A 21,369-nucleotide genomic window follows, 5' to 3' on the forward strand; every position below is an offset into this window, starting at 1 on the left:
TTTTTTTTTTCTTTCTCTTTTCTTTTTTTCTTCCTTCTGGGTTAGGGAGGGTAATGTTAAGTTATAGATAAATGGAATGGTAAACATAGCAGTTTAAGCTATACATGTGTTGGTAAGATTGATAATCTGTATAATTTATTTATGAAATGTAGTGTATTAAACTTTAAAATAAAAGAGATATAAAAAAAAAAAACACTGGTACGAGAAATGGTCTGTCCAATAGGTTTGTCTCCCCCTTCCTTCTTTACATGCAACATTTCCATTGTCAAAGCGCAACACGGTTCAAGCATGCACATTGGCAAACTAGCTGTGAAGTTGCAAGGCTCCAATTGGAGTTATAGCTACCCTTATCTGCCTTCCCACAACTGTTTTTGACAGGTACATGTTTCCACTTCCATCTGTCATAGGTGAGGTTTGGTACGTCAAACGTTAGAACCTCCCTCCTTCTTTGCCCCCATGACATTTGGAGAGTGCATCATGATTTGCGCATGCACATTAGGGATATGACCATGAATCCCAATGGATTCAATGCCACTTTCTGATACTGGTCATGGTGGCGGCAGCTACCAACAGCTGATCTGAAAAGTGGCGGCAGCTACCAACAGCTGATCTGAAAAGACATTGCAGCCTCACTGGACAGGTAAGTGTCCATAGATTAAAAGTCACCAGCTACTGTATTTGTAGCTGTGGATTTTACATTTATTTTTTGGCACACACTGAAAAAAAACATTAAAAGAGAATTGTGGTGTTTTTTTTTTGTACGTTATACTTACCAAGGTGGATGCAGCATGTGACCGATGCTGCATCTGTCCACCGGCGCCTTGCACTGAGAATAGAGCAATCAAACATCGCCAAGGGGGATCCGTGAGAACCGAGCCAATCGGAGAGCTGCTGCCTATCACTCAGCGGCTCTCCACTGAGATGGCTCGCAGTCCAAGCACCTGGCGCATCCAGACTTCCAGAGTCGGGATGACACGGTGCCTGGACTGATCTGTGTGATGTCAGCAGAGAGCGGACTTCAGACCGGCTGAAAATGGGAGAAGCCCAGCCAAACGAGCTCATGCATGACTACAATACGAAGTACAGACATGTAACTTTTACATTATAAACATTGTAAGTTTGTTATTGAAATTTAAAAAGTAACTTACCATTATTTTTTATCAGTAAGATCTGTTAGATGTAAGAATAAAAAAAATTATTATTAGATCACAAAAAATTATAAATTAGGTTAAATGAGAAATAACTAAAATTATATTTTGTATAGTTAGTAAAGAAAAAATGTATATATGTACACACATAATATGTATAGTAACGCACATATAATGAAACAAAAAGTGTTTGTGTATAGGTATATATAAATACATACATACCGGACACTTTACTACCGTGTTTCCCCGAAAGTAAGACAGTGTCTTACTTTCTTTTTATCCCCAAAAGCCCCACTATGTCTTACTTTCGGGGTATGTCTTATATTGGAAAAAAATTGTCGAATTTTTTGTTTTAACCATAAAAGTAACATTTATTAACAACCTGAACAGTATTGTATTCACCACAAAACAGTTTTATAAAAGGAAGTGCCAAGAATGTCTTGTTACAACATTGCATAATATGTAAAACAATGAAAAATGGTAAGAACGAACAGTGGAATACTGGAAGATAAAACAGATTTATGTGTGATACAGTACCACCTGCTGTATTTAATCCAGTGTGACACCTGCTGATACCCACTGGGTTACATACAGCAGATGATACCCCAGTATGCCAGTGTGTATGTTTTACTGATGTATGATTAATACTGTGTGCATTACCGTATTTTAAGCAGGAGGCGGCAGTGACAAGTGCAGGGGACGGCGCGGTGACGTATGGAGAGGGGGACGGCTCAGGTGTGGGCAGGAGGCGGCGCTCATTAAGATCAGAAGGAAATGGCAGACGCGGCGACGTATGGAGAGGGGGACGGTGCGGACGTGGGCAGGAGGCGGCGCGCAGCTAGATGAGAGGGAGGCGGCAATACCCCCGTGTTTCCCCGAAAGTAAGACATATGTCTTACTTTCGGGGTACGGCTTATATTAGCCGACCCCTCTGAAACTCCCGATACGTCTTACAATCGGGGGTGTCTTACTATCGGGGAAACAGGGTATGTACAGCTTTCACAGCACCGTTTTGAGTGCAGAACTGGAAGGAGACATCAGAAGATGAGAACACTGCAGCCATAAAGGGATGGACATGGTCAGCAACAATACTCAGGTAGGCCGTGGTGTTTAAATAATACTCAATTGGTACTAAGGGGTCCAAAGTGTGGCAAGGAAAATATCCCCCCCACCATTACACCCAGGGCTGGTGCTACCACTAGGCGGAGTAGGCAGTCGCCTAGGGCGTACTACTCCCCAGGGCGCAGCCACAGCCTCTGTATGCCTCCAATCCCCCAATGTCTCACAGCAGTGTGTGTGTGTGTGTGTGTGTGTGTGTGGAGGAGGGGCAGGGCTCGGTGGAGATCAGAGCATTGAGAGGTGCAGCATCTGTTAGCCGACCTCCCGGCCAGCGGGGACACCAGAGCAACACCGCCCAGTGTTGAGAGCCTCGGATGTAATGGTCGATGAAGCAGAGGTAAGGAGGAGGGAGGATCCTCACTATCTACAGCAATCTGGGGGGGGGGGGGTGAGTAGTGCAGGAAATAAGAAGTCAGCTGAGTAGGTCAGTATGTGTGTGTGTGTTTGTAATGGTCAGGTAGGTAGGTCAGTGTGTGTGTGTGTGCAATGGTCAGGTAGGTAGATCAGTGTGTGCGTTTGTAATGGTCAGGTAGGTAGGTCAGTGTGTGTGTGTGTAATGGTCACATAGGTGGTTCAGTGTGTGTGTTTAATGGTCAGGTAGGTGGGTCATTGTATGTGTAATGGTCAGGTGGGTAGGTCAGTGTATGTGTAATGGTCAGGTAGGTGGGTCAGTGTGTGTGTGTAATGGTCAGGTAGGTCAGTGTATGTGTGTGTGTCAGGTTGGTGGGTCAGTGTGTGTAATGGTCAAGTAGGTAGGTCAGTGTATGTGACAGGTAGGTAGGTCAGTGTATGTGTCAGGTAGGTGGGTCAGTGTGTGTTTGTGTGTAATGGTCAGGTAGGTCAGTGTGTGTGTGTGTCAGGTAGGTGGGTCAGTGTATGTGTAATAGGTAGGTCAGTGTATGTGTCTGGTAGGTGGGTCAGTGTGTATGTGTAATGGTCAGGTAGGTCAGTGTATGTGCCTGGTAGGTGGGTCAGTGTGTGTGTGTGTGTAATGGTCAGGTAGGTCAGTGTATGTGTCAGGTAGGTGGGTCAGTGTATGTGTAATAGGTAGGTCAGTGTATGTGTCTGGTAGGTGGGTCAGTGTGTATGTGTAATGGTCAGGTAGGTCAGTGTGTATGTGTAATGGTCAGGTAGGTCAGTGTATGTGCCTGTTAGGTGGGTCAGTGTGTGTGTGTGTGTAATGGTCAGGTAGGTCAGTGTATGTGTCAGGTAGGTGGGTCAGTGTGTGTGTGTAATGGTCAGGCGGTTCACATATTGCAAAGGCAGTAGAGCCATGGGCAGAGCCAATGGGGGGGGGGGGGGGGCGGCAAAATGAGGTTTCGCCTAGGGTGTCAAAAATTCTTGCACCAGCCCTGATTACACCCCCACCACCAGCCTGAACCGGTGATACAAGGCAGGATGGATTGATTCATGCTTTCATTTTTTTTAATGCAAATTTAAAACCCTACCATCTGAATGTTACAACAGAAAATGAGACTCATCGGACCAGTCAACATTTTTTAATCTTCTATTGACCAAATTTGGGGAATCTGTGACAATTGTAGCCTCAATATCATCATGTACTTAGATGACTGGAGTGGCACCCAGTGTGGTTTTCTGCTGCTGTAGCCCATCTGCTTGGAGTTTCAATGTGTTGAGCATAAAGAGATGGTATTCTGCATACCTTAGTTGTAAATAGTGGTTATTTGAGTAAATGTTGCCTTTCTAAAATCTGTACCATAAAAACTCTGAACTCACATAAGAAGTAGGGATTTTAACACACACATAACAAATGGTCCATAATGGAGACCACACGCACCACACCCCCATATCCATGCTCCTATATCTACAGGCAGGTTGATGGATGCATGGATTACAACGTGGGGTTGTTTATTTTTGTAAGCATTTGATTAGAGCCCAAAGGCTCTAATAGGCTTCAAGAAAGGGTGACCATGGCGCAGAGAGCACCGTGCTCAAAGCCCACCACACTTGTGTGACATTAGCAAATTTAAACTCGTTATTGTGACACTAATTTCCTCTTGGTCGATCATGGGAAAAGGGTCCTGAGACACAACTGGGTGGGAGTCCTACCTAAGACCCGATTGGCCGTGATAATAAGCAAACGGCAGGACTCGGGAGAGATGCAGGGGTAAGCCACCGTAGCCATGACATGGATGGGGTAAGTGCGGGACTGGCAGGCAGCAATGGGCGAGCAAAGTGGCGATCGAACAATGCATATATTAATTTTGTTGCTGCGATTATTATTTTTTTTTAATGAAAAGCTGTACAGAAAAAAAGTAGCCGCTGGGTGTAGATATACATATATACACACACACACACACACACACACACACACACACACACACACACACCACACACACACACACATATATATATATATATATATATATATATATATATATATATATATATATATAGATAGAGAGAGAGAGAGAGAGAGAGAGAGAGAGAGAGAGAGAGAGAGAGAAGAGAGAGAGAGAGAGAGAGAGAGAGAGAGAGAGAAGAGAAACACACACACACGTATATAACTATATATATATATATATTATATATATATATATATATATATAAGATACATGTATAACAAGAGGATATAGATATATCTATATAGATATATACACACACACATAACAAGATATATATCTCTTGTTATGTAGATATATCTGCACAGAAGCAAATGATTTCGTTTACAATTAGTATATTTTTTAAGCCTCTTACCTTTTGCTGCTGGTGTCTGTTGTTATAAATGCAGTATATTTCCTGGTTCCTGGAGGGAGGAGGCGAGGAGGGGTTTGCATAGCTAAGGGGCGGCAACTTCCTCTGGCACTGCAGTTGCTATGGAAACCCGACCTGAAACCTATTTCACCGCTTGTGCAGCAATGAGCATGTGCGAGATTTGCAAGGCTGAGATCCAGGAAGAAATACAGTCTGGCTTCAGATGCCCACACCTAAGATGGCCACAGTCTGCTGAAAGTTTATAAAGTTACAAAATGCTGTAATAACCCTAACAAAACGGACCTTTGATTACAGACTAACTTTACTAGAATGCTTTAAGCTTGTGTATGATAGGTTATTTTTATTTAAAAAGTCACATTTGGCCGGAAAACCACTTTAATACCTTGGAATGTCTACTTTCTAAAAAGGGGTCATTTGGGGGTATTTGTACTTTCCTGACTTGTTAGTGTCTCAAGAAATGAGATACACCCGATGTACCGAAGGCCTGATCAGATGTGATCAATTTCAGTGATTGGCACCATAGATTGTAGACTCTATAACTTTCACAAAGACCAAATATACACTAATTTGGGTTATTTTTACCAAAGATATGTAGCAGTATAAATGTTGGCCAAAATGTATGAAGAAAATTACTAATTAGCAAAATTATGACAAAAACAAAGAAAAAGGCTTTTTTTTTTTTTTTACAAAATGTAAGTTTTTTTATTTATAGCACAAAAAATTAAAAACCCACTAGTGATTAAATACCACTAAAAGAAAGCTCTATTTGTGTGGAAAAAAGGACACACGTTTCATATGGGTACAGTGTTGCATGACTGAGTAATTGCCATTCAAACTGTGAGAGCGCTCAAAGCTGAAAATTGGTCTGGACAGGAAGGGATTAAATTGATTTTCAGTTTATAGTACAACAGATCATCTTAATATATAGTTCTACTAGGCATAGTATGCACTCTCTTACCCTATGGGAATGTGTTTGTATGCATGGTGAGAAAATGCAGTGCTATTCCATGAGTCTCCTCCCTTCGTTTTCCTTATATCTGAAGTAATAAGAGTAGAAAGAAATAGCTGTGGACAGTAGGTTAGGAGAAAGGACATCAAAAAGAGGGGAGAGGAAAGGAAAAACACTGACATGTTTAAGGTTTGACATGTTAGGTATTCATTTACTCGGTGCAACCTCAGCTTTTATATTTTACCAAAAATTGACAGAGAAAATTGAGTACTGTCCGTGATACTTTTTTTATTTGCACTAACATACAATTTTTCAGGACAAGCTTTCGAGGTATGTCCCCTTCTTCAAGGTCCAAGCAGTACTGATTTACAATTTTGAAGCAGAATGTAAAAAACAAACAAAAAAACACACATCTCTGAGGGAAAGGAGATAAAAAAACTAAAAACACACATATAAAATCAATGGCAATAAAGATAACAGCATAGTTAGTGAGATAAGACAGAGGGAGAGCTATGGAATCATCCAATGCAAAAGGTGCAGCAAAGAATCTTATGTTGGTGAAAGAGGACAGAAGTTGCAAGCGAGGATGAATTTACACAGACATACCATCAAGGAACATAAAGAAGACAGTTTATGCACACCTGTGGGACATCACTTTTCACAACCAGACCACGCTATAGAAGACCTCAATGTTTTAGTTCTTAAAGGGAATTTCAGAACTATCCAGGAAAGGAAAACATTTGAACTAAGAATGATAATTCTTTTTGACTCAAAAAATAATGGCCTGAATTTAGATTTAGATATAGGTTTCCTTACCCATTATACTAAAGTTTTACGACCCCCTCAGTGACTAGCACCCCCCTCACCTCCATTCCATAGCTCTCCCTCTGTCTTATCTCACCAACTATGCTGTTATCTTTATTGCCATTGAGTTGTGTTTTTTGTTCTCTCCTTTCTCTCAGAGAGGTGTTTTGTGTTTGTTTTTTTACATTCTGCTTCAAAATTTGTAAATCAGTACTGCTTGGACCTTGAAGAAGGGGACATACCCCCAAAGCTTGTCCTGAAAAATTGTATGTTAGTGCAAATAAAAAAAGTATCACGGACAGCACTCAATTTTCTCTGTCATAATTGCACTAATACGGCTACAATCACATTAAATAAAAAAAAAATGGGGTCATTTTTTGTTTTTGTAGCCCCCAAAATGAACTTTTATTGTGGATTTTTTTTTTAGTGACATTTTTTTTTCCCTAGACATTTGCGGTAATATTGTGTGACAAATTAGAACTGGAACTACCACTATTTTGTTTCCTAGGGTGTTTGCTTTCAGAAAATATATCATGCTTGGGGGTTTTACATAATCTTAAAATCCCATTTTTTTTTTTTTTAAAGATGTGCTGTGTCCATCAGTGCAACCCTATCACTGCCACCTCATCTGCTGCACACCAGCGCCGCCTCCTCATCTGCCGCACACCAGCGCCGCCTCCTCATCTGCCGCACACCAGTGCCGCCTCATCAGAATAAAAATAGTACTTATTTGCAAAATTTTATAACAGAGGTAAATTACCACCAAAAGAAAGCTCTGTCTGTCTCATGACGATTGTCATTCAAAGTGTGACAGCTCTGAAAGTAAGAAATTGGCCTGGGCAGGAAAGGGGTGAAAGTGTCCAGTATTAAAGTGGGTAAAGCAACAATAAGCTCTGCCATTAGGATCTGTGTTCAACATTTACAAACTGGAGTTGAAAGGTACTTTAGCTTGCTGAAAGCTCTGCAAACGCATTGCTTGCTGTGCACAGTGCTCTTATACATGCTGAAGCCCATGTGAAAAAGGCCTAAATGACATTCATTTTATGTAAGCGTATGAAGGATGCAACAAGCACCGCACCTAAAACTGGACAGGTGTGAACGGGGCCTAAGGAATGAATTAGGGAGGAGCAAATGAATGACAGGATCTCCGCAGTCTTGCCACTATGCCATTCAGAGACCTTGTACTACTATTCATTCACAAAGGGGGCAAGTAAATGGTGCAACTCTTCACTCAAGCAGTGCCTGTTATAAAGCCATAGCAGCAGTCTGCAGGAAATAAGTTTTATTTTCATTACTCTCACAAGTGGGCTGACAATCCACTGTATGGATCAACAGGTACTCTTTATAGAGGCATCCGGGTCTAGTAGATTGCAATGCCTCCTCTGCTTCATACAGCCAGTAGGTATAAGGTAGACAAAGCACATGGCTGCTGGGGTCATGATTTTACAACTTGGAACCCAGAAATACTCTGAGGACCTCAAGGTACATTCTTGATTCCCTGCAGCCATGCTAGGCTCACAGAGGAGCCACTAGGGAGGATTGGGAGGGGGCTCTGCAGTGTCCTACCTATAGGATCCTTGCTGAGTGACCATCAAAAGCATCTGATTAGAGTGTACTGTAAAGGCCCCTAGGGACCTGGTGGTGCCCATCCTCTGGCCCAGGAGCCTCTGATCATCTCCTGTACAAGGTCGGCAGTCTCTGACCATCTCCTGTACCAGGTCGGCAGTCTCTGACCATCTCCTGTACCAGGTCGGCAGTCTCTGACCATCTCCTGTACCAGGTCGGCAGTCTCTGACCATCTCCTGTACCAGGTCGGCAGTCTCTAACCATATATATCAAAAAGGAGTACACCCCTCACATTTATGTAAAAATTTTATTCCATCTTTTCATGTGACAACATTGTCAACCAAGTGTCAAGCTGCTGCGGTGGCAAGACCATGCGTACAACCCCAGTACTCCTTTCCAGACTTGGGGTATGTAGCACACTCAATCCTACACCAAAGAAAAATAAAAAAATAAAAATTAAAAGATGACAAGTGTCAAGCCGCTATGGTGGCCAGGCCGTGTGTACAACTCCAGTACTCCTTTCCAGACTTGGTGTATGTAGCACACTCAATCCTACACCAAATAAAAAATAAAAGATGAAAAGTGTCAGGCCGCTGCAGTGGCCAGGCAGTGCCTACAACCCCAGTACTCCTTTCCAGACTTAGGGTAAGTAGCACACTCAATCCTGGAGTAGAGAAAGAAAAAGAAAAAAAGATGACAAGTGTCAAGCCGCTGCGGTGGCCAGGCTGTGCGTACAATCCCAGTACTCCTTTCCAGATCTAGGTTATGTAGCACACTCAACCATAGACCAAAAACCAAAAAACTAAAAAAATAAAATAAAAAAAGAGTGTCAAGTCGCTGCGGTGGCCAGGCAGTGCGTACAACCCCAGTACTCCTTTCCAGACTTAGGGTATGTAGCACATTCAAACCTAGACCACAAAAAAAGGATGACAAGTGTCAGGTTGCTGTGGTGGCCAGGCAGTGTGTACAACCCCAGTACTCCTTTCCAGACTTAGGGGATGTAGCACACTCAATCCTAGACTCAAAAAAATAAATCAAAAAGATTTAAAAAAAGGATGACAAGTGTCAAGCCGCTGCAGTGGCCAGGCTGTGTGTACAATCCCAGTACTCCTTTCCAGATCTAGGTTATGTAGCACACTCAATCCTAGACCAAAAGAAAACAAAAAAAAAAAAAGAGTGCCAAGCCGCTGTGGTGGCCAGGCAGTGCGTACAAGCCCAGTACTCCTTTCCAGACTTAGGGTATGTAACACTCTCAATCCTGGAGTAGAAAAAGAAAAAAGGATGACAAGTATCAAGCTGCTCTGGTGGCCAGGCAGTGCGTAAAAACCCCAGTCCTTTCCAGATCTAGGCTATGTAGCACACTCAATCCTAGACTCAAAAAAATAAATAAAAAAAGATTACAAAAAAAGGATGACAAGTGTCAAGGCGCTGTGGTGGCCAGGCTGTGCTTACAACCCCAGTACTCCTTTCCAGATCAAGTTTATGTAGCACACTCAATCCTAGACTCAAATAAATAAATAAAAAAGATTTTAAAAAAAAGGATGACAAGTGTCAAGCCGCTGCGGTGGCCAGGCTGTGCGTACAACCCCAGTACTCCTTTCCAGATCTAGGTTATGTAGCACACTCAATCCTAGACTCAAAAAAATAAATAAAAAAGATTAAAAAAAAAGGATGACAAGTGTCAAGCCGCTGCGGTGGCCAGGCTGTGCGTACAACCCCAGTACTCCTTTTCAGATATAGGTTATGTAGCACACTCAATCCTAGACCAAAAAACAAAACAAAAAAAAGAGTGTCAAGCTGCTACGTGGCCAGGCAGTGCGTACAACCCCAGTACTCCTTTCCAGACTTAGGGTAAGTAGCACACTCAATCCTGGAGTAGAAAAAGAAAAAAAGGATGACAAGCGTCAAGCTGCTGTGTTGGCCAGGCAGTGCGTAAAAACCCCAGTACTCCTTTCCAGACTTAGGGTATGTAGCACACTCAAACCTAGACCACAAAAATAAATAAAAAAGTATGAAAAGTGTGAAGCCACTGTGGTGGCCAGGCAGTGCGTACAACCCCAGAACTCCTTTCCAGACTTAGGGTATATAGTACACTCAGTCCTAGACCAAAAAATAAATAAAAGGATGACAAGTTGCGAACCGCTGCGGTGGCCAGGCAGTGCCTACAACCCCAGTGCTCCTTTCCAGACTTAGGGTATGTAGCACACTCAATCCTAGACCAAAAAAACAAAAAAAAAAGAGTGTCAAGCTGCTGCAGTGGTAAGGCTGTGCCTACAACCCCAGTGCTCCTTTCCAGACTTAGGGTAAGTAGCACACTCAATCCTGGAGTAGAGAAAGAAAAAGAAAAAAAAAGATGACAAGTGTCAAGCCGCTGCGGTGGCCAAGCTGTGCGTACAATCCCAGTACTCCTTTCCAGATCTAGGTTATGTAGCACACTCAATCCTAGACCAAAAAACAAAAAAATAAAAAAAAGAGTGTCAAGCCGCTGCGGTGGCCAAGCACTCCAGTACTCCTTTTCAGACTTAGGGTATGTAGCACATTCAAACCTAGACCACAAAAAAAAAGGATGACAAGTGTCAGGTTGCTGTGGTGGCCAGGCAGTGTGTACAACCCCAGTACTCCTTTCCAGACTTAGGGTAAGTAGTACACTCAATCCTGGAGTAGAGAAAGAAAAAAAGGATGACAAGTGTCAAGCCGCTGCGGTGGCCAGGCAGTGCGTACAATCCCAGTACTCCTTTCCAGACTTAGGGTATGTAGAACTCTCAATCCTGGAGTAGAGAAAGAAAAAAGGATGACAAGTGTCAAGCCGCTGCGGTGGCCAGGCAGTGCATACAACCCCAGTACTCCTTTCCAGACTTAGGGTAAGTAGCACACTCAATCCTGGAGTCGAAAAAGAAAAAAAGGATGACATGTGTCAAGCTGCTGTGTTGGCCAGGCAGTGCGTAAAAACCCCAGTACTCCTTTCCAGACTTAGGGTATGTAGCACACTCAAACCTAGACCACAAAAATAAATAAAAAAGGATGAAAAAAGTGTCAAGCCGCTGCAGTGGCCAGGCAGTGCCTACAACCCCAGAACTCCTCTGCAGACTTAGGGTATGTAGCACACTCAAACCTAGACCACAAAAAAAAGGATGACAAGTGCCAGGTTGCTGCGGTGGCCAGGCAGTGTGTACAACCCCAGTACTCCTTTCCAGATTTAGGGTATGTAGCATACTCAATCCTGGAGCACAGAAAGAAAAAGAAAAAAAGGATGACAAGTGTCAAGCTGATACGGTGGCCAGGCCGTGTGTACAACCCCAGAACTCCTTTCCAGACTTAGGGTAAGTAGAACACTCAATCCTGGAGTAGAAAAAGAAAAAAAGGATGACAAGTGTCAAGCTGCTGTGGTGGCCAGGCAGTGTGCGGAAAAACCCCAGTACTCCTTTCCAGATTTAGGGTATGTAGCACATTCAAACCTAGACCACAAAAAAAAGGATGACAAGTGTCAGGTTGCTGCGGTGACCAGGCAGTGTGTACAACCCCAGTACTCCTTTCCAGACTTAGGGTATGTAGCACAGTCAGTCCCAGACCAAAAAAATAAATAAAAGTATGACAAGTATCAAGCTGCTGTGTTGGCCAGGCTGTGCGTACAAACCCCAGTACTCTATTCCAAACTTAGGGTATGTAGCACACTCAAAGCTAGACCACAAAATAAATAAAAAAGGATGAAAAGTGTCAGGCCGCTGCAGTGGCCAGGCTGTGCCTACAACCCCAGTACTCATTTCCAGACTTAGGGTATGTAGCACACTCAATCCTGGAGTAGAGAAAGAAAAAGAAAAACGGATGACAAGTGTCAAGCCGCTGAGGTGGCCAGGCAGTGCGTACAAGCCCAGTATTCCTTTCCAGACTTAGGGTATGTAGCACTCTCAATCCTGGAGTAGAAAAAGAAAATAGGATGACAAGTATCAAGCTGCTGTGGTGGCCAGACAGTGCGTAAAAACCCCAGTACTCCTTTCCAGACTTAGGGTATGTAGCACACTCAGTCCTAGACCAAAAAAATAAATAAAAGGATGACAAGTTTCAAGCCGCTGTGGTGGCCAGGCAGTGTGTACAACCCCAGTACTCCTTTCCAGACTTAGGGTAAGTAGCACACTCAATCATAGACTCAAAAAAATAAATAAAAAAGATTTTAAAAAAGGATGACAAGTGTCAAGCCGCTGTGGTGGCCAGGCAGTGCGTACAAGCCCAGTACTCCTTTCCAGACTTAGGGTATGTAGTACACTCAGTCCTAGACCAAAAAATAAATAAAAGGATGACAAGTGTCAAGCCGCTGCGGTGGCCAGGCAGTGCGTACAAGCTCAGTACTCCTTTCCAGATTTAGGGTATGTAGCACATTCAAACCTAGACCACAAAAAAAAGGATGACAAGTGTCAGGTTGCTGCGGTGACCAGGCAGTGTATATAACACCAGTACTCCTTTCCAGACTTAGGGTATGTAGCACAGTCAGTCCCAGACCAAAAAAATAAATAAAAGGATGACAAGTATCAAGCTGCTGTGTTGGCCAGGCTGTGCGTACAAACCCCAGTACTCTATTTCAAACTTAGGGTATGTAGCACACTCAAAGCTAGAGCACAAAAATAAATAAAAAAGGATGAAAAGTGTCAGGCCGCTGCAGTGGCCAGACTGTGCCTACAACCCCAGTACTCCTTTCCAGACTTAGGGTATGTAGCATACTTAATCCTGGAGTAGGAATGATGTCTCCTCCCCCAGTCAGTAACACCCCTATACAGTTTGAACACACTGAGGGAACACACATTTAAGCCATTCCCCGCCAGTGACATTTGCACAGTAATTAGTGCATATTTATAGCACTGATCGCTGTATAAATGTCACTGGTCCCAAAATAGTGGCAAAAGTGTTCCGATCTGTCTGTCGCAGTACTGCCAAAGAAAAAAAAATTAAAAAAAAAAAATAAAAAAATCGCAGATTACTGCCACTAATAGTAAAAAAAAAATGAATAAATAATAAAAATGCCATAAATCTTTCCCATAGTTTGTAGACGCTATAACTTTTGTGCAAACCAATCAATATACACTTAATGCGTTTTTGTTTACCAAAAACATATAGAATATATATTGACCTAAACTGATGAAGAAATTTGTTTTTTAAAAACACTTTTGGTGATATTTGTTACAGGAAAAAGTAAAAAACATTATTTTTTTATTTTTTTTAACCACTTCAGCCCTGGACCAATAAACAGCCTAAGGACCAGAGGTCTTTTTACAATTTCGCACTGCACTGCTTTAACTGGTAATTGCGCGGTCATGCAATGTTGTACCCAAACGAAATTTGCGTCCTTTTCTTCCCACAAATAGAGCTTTCTTTTGATGGTATTTGATTGCCTCTGCGATTTTTATTTTTTGCGATATAAATGGAAAAAGACCGAAAATTTTGAGAAAAAATTATATTTTCTACTTTTTGTTATAAGAAAAATCGAATAAACTCAATTTTAGTCAAACATTTAGGGCAAAATGTATTCAGCCACATGTCTTTAGTAAAAAAAATGTCAATAAGCGTATATTTATTCGTTTGCGCAAAAGTTATAGCGTCTACAAACTAGAGTACATTTTCTGGAATTTACACAGCTTTTAATTTACGACTGCCTATCTCATTTCTTGAGGTGCTAAAATGGCAGGGCAGTACAACCCCCCCCCCCCCCCAAATGACCCCATTTTGGAAAGTAGACACCCCAAAGAAGTTGTGGAGAGGCATGTTGAGCCCATTGAATACTTTTTTTGTCCCAAGTGATTGAATAATGACACAAAAAAAAAAAGTTTACAAAAAGTTGTCACTAAATGATATATTGCTCACACATGCCATAGTTATATGTGGAATTGCACCCCAAAACATATTCTGCTGCTTCTCCTGAGTACGGGGATACCACATATGTGGGACTTTTTGGGAGTCTAGCCGCGTACGGTACCCCAAAAACCAATCACTGCCTTCAGGATTTCTAAGGGTGCAAATTTTTGATTTCACTCCTCACTACCTATCACAGTTTCGAAGGCCATAAAATGCCAAAATAACACAAACCCCCCCAAATGAACCCATTTTGGAAAGTAGACACCCCAAGGAAGTTGTGGAGAGGCATGTTGAGCCCATTGAATATTTTTTTTTTGTCCCAAGTGATTGAATAATGACACAAAAAAAAAAGTTTACAAAAAGTTGTCACTAAATGATATATTGCTCACACATGCCATAGTTATATGTGGAATTGCACCCCAAAATATATTCTGCTGCTTCTCCTGAGTACGGGGATACCACATATGTGGGACTTTTTGGGAGTCTAGCTGCGTACGGCACCCCGAAAACCAATCACTGCCTTCAGGATTTCTAAGGGTGCAAATTTTTGATTTCACTCCTCACTACCTATCACAGTTTCGAAGGCCATAAAATGCCAAAATAACACAACCCCCCCCCCCAAATGACCCCATTTCGGAAAGTAGACACCCCAAGGAAGTAGTGGAGAGGCATGTTGAGCCCATTGAATATTTTTTTTTGTCCCAAGTGATTGAATAATGACACAAAAAAAAAAGTTTACAAAAAGTTGTCACTAAATGATATATTGCTCACACATGCCATAGTTATATGTGGAATTGCACCCCAAAATATATTCTGCTGCTTCTGCTGAGTACGGGGATACCACATATGTGGGACTTTTTGGGAGTCTACCTGCGTACGGCAACCCGAAAACCAATCACTGCCTTCAGGGTTTCTAAGGGTGCAAATTTTTGATTTCACTCCTCACTACCTTTCACAGTTTCGAAGGCCATAAAATGCCAAAATAGCACAAACCCCCCCCAAATGACCCCATTTTGGAAAGTAGACACCCCAAGCTATTTACTGAGAGGCATGTTGAGTCCATGAAATATTTTATATTTTTCCACAAGTTGCAGGAATTTTACAATTTTTTTTTTGCACAAAGTTGTCACTAAATGATATATTGCTCACACATACTATGGGCATAAGTCAAATTACACCCCAAAATAAATTCTACTGCTTATCCCGAGTACGGAGATACCACATGTGAGGGACTTTTTGGGAGCCTAGCCATGTACGGGACCCCGAAAACCAAGCACTGCCTTCCGGATTTAAATATAAAATGCTACCAAACAAACTGTTAGCGATCGCAGGGATCAGGCCTGACTCTGCGATCGCTGCAATTATGTGTTTAGTGTTTTGTAAGTGACAGTGATCGATTGATACTGCACTTGGGTGGGCTGGGCGGAGGGGCAAAACGCAGGTGCTAGCAGGTATCTGGGCTGATCCCGCTAACAATGCGTTTTTTTGGAACCCTAAACTGCTGGGGACGCTAGTATAGATCTGATCAGATCAGATATTGATCTGTTCAGATACTATACCACTATGGGAGGTGTATGCTTTGTGCGTGGGTGTTAGCGGTACTGGCACTAACCTAGCGCTGCCTGTGGCGACGCAGACCCTGACCCTAAAACCTAATTGATATCACCCGCCGGGTGATCAGGGGGTTAAACCTTTATTGGGTAATAAATGGTGGGTGCCCTGATGCTATAAAAAGCAAACTAACCAGAGTCACCCGTAACACTTATACGATGATCACTGGTGAAAGGGTTAACTAGGGGCAATCAGGGGGTTCAAATTTTTATTAGGTAGTATATGGGGGTCCCTGGTGCTATATAAAAACCTGACGGGGAACCTAAATAACTAACTGGCTAACCAGCGTTACCAGTGACACTTATACTGTGATCGCTGGTGAAAGGGTTAACTAGGGGCAATCAGGGGGTTAAAACCATTATTGGGTAGTATATGGGGGTACCTAACGCTATAAAAACCTGGCGGTGAACCTAAAAAAATAACTAGCTACCTAGCGGCACTAGTGACACTAATGCAGCGATCAGAAAAACGATCGCTTAGGGACACTGGCAAAAGGGGGTGAACGGGTTAACTAGGGGCAATCAGGGGGTTAAAACCATTATTGGGTAGTATATCGGGGTACCTAGCGCTATAAAAACCTGGCGGTGAACCTAAAAAAATAACTAGCTACCTAGCGGCACTAGTGACACTAATGCAGCGATCAGAAAAACGATCGCTTAGTGACACTGGCAAAAGGGGGTGAAAGGGTTAACTAGGGGCAATCAGGGGGTTAAAACCATTATTGGGTAGTATATTGGGGTACCTATCGCTATAAAAACCTGGCGGTGAACCTAAAAAAAAAACTAGCTACCTAGCGACACTAATGCAGCAATCAGAAAAATGATCGCTTAGTGACACTGGCAAAAGGGGTGAAAGGGTTAACTAGGGGCAATCAGGGGGTTAAAACCATTATTGGGTAGTATTTCGGGGTACCTAGCGCTATAAAAACCTGGCGGTGAACAGTGTGCCTGTGTGTGCCTACATGTCAGTGTAGTGTTGGCGCACACTTACTTTGTCTTCTCCTCGTAGTCCGGTCAAAAAGACTGCCCCGAGGAGAATGACATCACTTCCTCCCTGCCTGTGTATACAATACACAGTGGGAGGAAGATTCTCATTCGCCAGGAGCGATCGAGAGGGGATGGCCAGAAACCAACGGCATTCCCCTCATCCCGGATCGCTCCTGAAGCGAACCGGACCACCGTATCCAGCGGGAGGGGGTCCGATCCGACCCCCACCCGCTGGAAGGCAGGCACGTACATGTACGTGCTTGTGTCTGCCTGTGCCATTGCGATGACGTACAATGGCAATACGGCGGTCCTTAACCACTTCAGGACCGCCGTATTGCCAATGTACGTCAGCACAATGGCACAGGCAGGCACAATCACGTAGATGTACGTGATTGCCTTCCAGCGGGTGGGGGGGTCCGATCGGACCCCCTCCCGTTGGATACGACGGTCCGGTTCCCTCCAGGAGTGCTCCGTGATGAGGGGATGGCCGTTCGTTTTCGGCCACCCCCTCTGGATCGCTCCTGGCCAATGAGAAGCTTCCTCCCACTGTGTATTGTTTACACAGGAAGGAGGAAGTGATGTCATTCTCCTCGGGGCGGTCTTTTTGACCGGACTACGAGGAGAAGACTAAAAGTAAGTGTGCACCAACACTACACTGACATGTAGGTACACACAGGCACACAAACCCCCCCCGATCCCCCCCGCCCCCCCTCCCCCCCCAGTCACAGTGTCACTGATTGCATTGATCATTTCTTTACTGATCAATGCATTCAGTGTCAGTTGTGACAGTAAAAACTGTCAGGACAGTTAGTGTTAGGTCCAGGGTAGCCCCCTATCACCCCCCAATAAAGATTTAACCCCCTGATTGCCCCTAGAGTTAACCCTTTCACCCCCTTTTGCCAGTGTCACTAAGCGATCATTTTTCTGATCGCTGCATGTGTCGCTAGGTAGCTAGTTATTTTTTTAGGTTCACCGCCAGGTTTTTATATCGCTAGGTACCCCGATATACTACCCAATAATGTTTTTAACCCCCTGAATGCCGCTAGTTAACCCTTTCACCCCCTTTTGCCAGTGTCACTAAGCGATAATTTTTCTGATCGCTGCATCAGTGTCGCTAGTGTCGCTAGTTATTTTTTTAGGTTCACCGCCAGGTTTTTGTAGCGCTAGGTACCCCGATATACTACCCAATAATGGTTTTAACCCCCTGATTGCCGCTAGTTAACCCTTTCACCCCCTTTTGCCAGTGTCACTAAGCGATCATTTTTCTGATCACTGCATCAGTGTCGCTAGTGTCGCTAGGTAGCTAGTTTTTTTTTTAGGTTCACCGCCAGGTTTTTATAGCGCTAGGTACCCCGATATACTACCCAATAATGGTTTTAACCCCCTGATTGCTGCTAGTTAACCCTTTCACCCCCTTTCACCAGTGATCACAGTATAAGTGTCACTGGTGACGCTGGTTAGCCAGTTAGTTATTTAGGTTCCCCGTCAGGTTTTTATATAGCGCCAGGGACCCCCATATACTACCTAATAAAAATTTGAACCCCCTGATTGCCCCTAGTTAACCCTTTCACCACTGATCACCGTATAAGTGTTACGGGTGACTCTGGTTAGTTTGTTTTTTATAGCATCAGGGCACCCACCATTTATTACCCAATAAAGGTTTAACCCCCTGATCACCCGGCGGGTGATATCAATTAGGTTTTAGGGTCAGGGTCTGCGTCGCCCCAGGCAGCGCTAGGTTAGTGCCAGTACCGCTAACACCCACACGCAAAGCATACACCTCCCGTAGTGCTATAGAATCTGAACAGATCAATATCTGATCTGATCAGATCTATACTAGCGTCCCCAGCAGTTTAGGGTTCCAAAAAAACGCATTGTTAGCGGGATCAGCCCAGATACCTGCTAGCACCTGCGTTTTGCCCCTCTGCCCAGCCCACCCAAGTGCAGTATCGATCGATCACTGTCACTTACAAAACACTAAACACATAACTGCAGCGATCGCAGAGTCAGGCCTGATCCCTGCCATCGCTAACAGGTTTTTTGGTAGCATTTTATATTTAAATCCGGAAGGCAGTGCTTGGTTTTCGGGGTCCCGTACGTGGCTAGGCTCCCAAAAAGTCCCCCACATGTGGTATCCCCGTACTCGGGAGAAGCAGCAGAATTTATTTTGGGGTGTAATTTGACTTCTGCCCATAGCATGTGTGAGCAATATATCATTTAGTGACAACTTTGTGCAAAAAAAAAAAAAGTTTGTAATCTTCCCGCAACTTTTGGCAAAATATAAAATATTCCATGGACTCAACATGCCTCTCAGTAAATAGCTTGGGGTGTCTACTTTCCAAAATGGGGTCATTTGGGGGGGTTTTGTGCTATTTTGGCATTTTATGGCCTTTGAAACTGTGATAGGTAGTGAGGAGTTAAATCAAAAATTTGCACCCTTAGAAATCCTGAAGGTGGTGATTGGTTTTAGGGGTGCCGTGCGCGACTAGACTCACAAAAAGTCCCACACATGTGGTATCCCCGTACTCAGGAGAAGTAGCGGAATATATTTTGGGGTGCAATTCCACATATAACTATGGCATGTGTGAGCAATATATCATTTAGTGACAACTTTTTGTAAAAAATTTTTTTTTTTTTTTGTCATTATTCAATCCCTTAGGACAAAAAAAATAAATATTCAATGGGCTCAACATACCCATCAGCAATTTCCTTGGGGTGTCTACTTTCCAAAATGGGGTCATTTGGGGGGGGGTTGTACTGCCCTGCCATTTTAGCACCTCAAGAAATGAGATAGGCAGTCATAAATTAAAAGCTGTGTAAATTCCAGAAAATGTACTCTAGTTTGTAGACGCTATAACTTTTGCGCAAACCAAAAAATATACGCTTATTGACATTTTTTTTACTAAAGACATGTGGCTGAATAAATTTTGCCCTCAATGTATGACTAAAATTTAGTTTATTCGATTTTTCTTATAACAAAAAGAAGAAAATATCTTTTTTTTTCAAAATTTTCGCTCTTTTTCCATTTATATCGCAAAAAAAAAAAAAAAATCGCAGAGGCAATCAAATACCATCAAAAGAAAGCTCTATTTGTGGGAAGAAAAGGACGCAAATTTCGTTTGGGTGCAATATTGCATGACCGCGCAATTACCAGTTAAAGCAGCGCAGTGCGAAATTGGAAAAAGACCTCTGGTCCTTAAGGTGTTTATTGGTCCGGGGCTGAAGTGGTTAAAGTGTAGATTTTTTGCTTCTGGCGCAAAAAATAAAAACCACAGAGATGATCAAATAACACCAAAATAAATCTCTATTTGTTGAAAAAAAAAAAAAGTGACACAAATTTAGTTTGGGTACAGTGTCATAACGACCGCGCAATTGTCCGTTAAAGTGACGCGGTGCTGTATCGCAAAAAATAGCCCGGTCATTAAGGGGGTAAAATCTTCTGGCACTGAAGTAGTCAATGTAAAGAATTGTTTTTGCTAATAAAAAAAGAATTGCAGACACTCACGCTCCGGAAGCTCCTTGTATGTGACAGTGATTCATAAGCAATCGGCATGATATCCGATGTGGACGGGGAATCCAGGTAAACACATAGGCACTCTTCACCCCGCGCCGTCCATCTGCAGTTCAGCCAGCTAGTGCTGACAACCTGATGCAACGGCTGATCCGTTCGGCGCATGCGCAGTTCCATCTTATACTATTCGACAGCCTGACAGACTCTAACAAGTATTGCGCAGCCGCAGCTCATAAATACTAATCAGCTGTTCCTCTTCGGAGACTTTCGGCGTCTCCTTTCTCCTCCAAGGATCGCACGTTATCTGATGTGGGAACAGGTTTTTTACAGAACACCGGGATTTCTCTAGCTGATAATTCCTGTCCGCAGTAGAGGAGCCATGTTATCGTAGACGGAGGCAACAAAATCATTACAAAACAGGAATACATATTAAACATTCACATATTAAATATTAATAGCTTATTAATTATGAATAGAAATGACGAAAAAAGCACAATATATAGAATATATAATAAAAAAAAAAAAAAATATATATATATATATATATATATATATATATATATATATATATATATATATATAGGAAAGATAGCGGGAAGAAAATACGTGACTCGGGATTAGCTACAATCACGTGACGGGTTACGTACAGCTGTGAACAAGTGGACCGTTACACGTGACGTCACGGGCAGCAAGGGTATAAATAGAGTCAGGAGCCGACGGCTCGCTCAGTCTGTTCCCGGCTCTCGGCAGGACAACATCGTTATTTGCGCGCGCTGTTCGGAGCTGCTGGCGGACTACTGTACAGATAACGGCAAGTCATTACCGGCTCCGGTGTAGTGTGCCATCATGTGCTACGAGATCCTGCCAGGCTGTGCCATCATGATCGCCTGTCATGACGGTCCCTGGAATCTCCACCATATTAATTGAGCGATATGTATCCGGCAAGGACAGGAGAGTTGCTCGGTATTCATGCCCATGGTACATTATGTAGAGGGACAGGCGAATTTCTTCGGAACAGTTGGTTCCAATCAAAGAGTTTGGAAACTTGACAAGATGTGAATCACTGACAGACCTTCTATCCCACTGGCAACTGTTAAC

The 21,369-nt window shown here is 43.0% G+C and overlaps 1 long non-coding RNA gene across 3 annotated transcripts in view; it reads right to left on the reverse strand.

Annotated features, from left to right (window-relative positions):
• LOC143989251 (uncharacterized) overlaps positions 1-20,566 on the reverse strand; it is a 37,246-nt gene extending 16,680 nt beyond the window's left edge. For 2 of the 3 annotated variants that reach the window (XR_013277008.1, XR_013277010.1), the window contains exons 1-3: positions 20,266-20,566; positions 4,986-5,234; positions 1,149-1,170 (exon numbers count right to left, since the gene is read on the reverse strand). This is a non-coding gene — a long non-coding RNA (uncharacterized LOC143989251). The remainder of the gene's footprint in view (positions 1-1,148; positions 1,171-4,985; positions 5,235-20,265) is intronic. The other variant, XR_013277009.1, reaches the window with a different exon arrangement.
• Positions 20,567-21,369: the final 803 nt, after the last annotated feature.

This window comes from Lithobates pipiens, unplaced genomic scaffold, assembly GCF_037356315.1.
Source record: "Lithobates pipiens isolate NorthernLeopardFrog02 unplaced genomic scaffold, aLitPip1_a1.2 Scaffold_18, whole genome shotgun sequence".
NCBI lineage: Eukaryota > Metazoa > Chordata > Amphibia > Anura > Ranidae > Lithobates > Lithobates pipiens.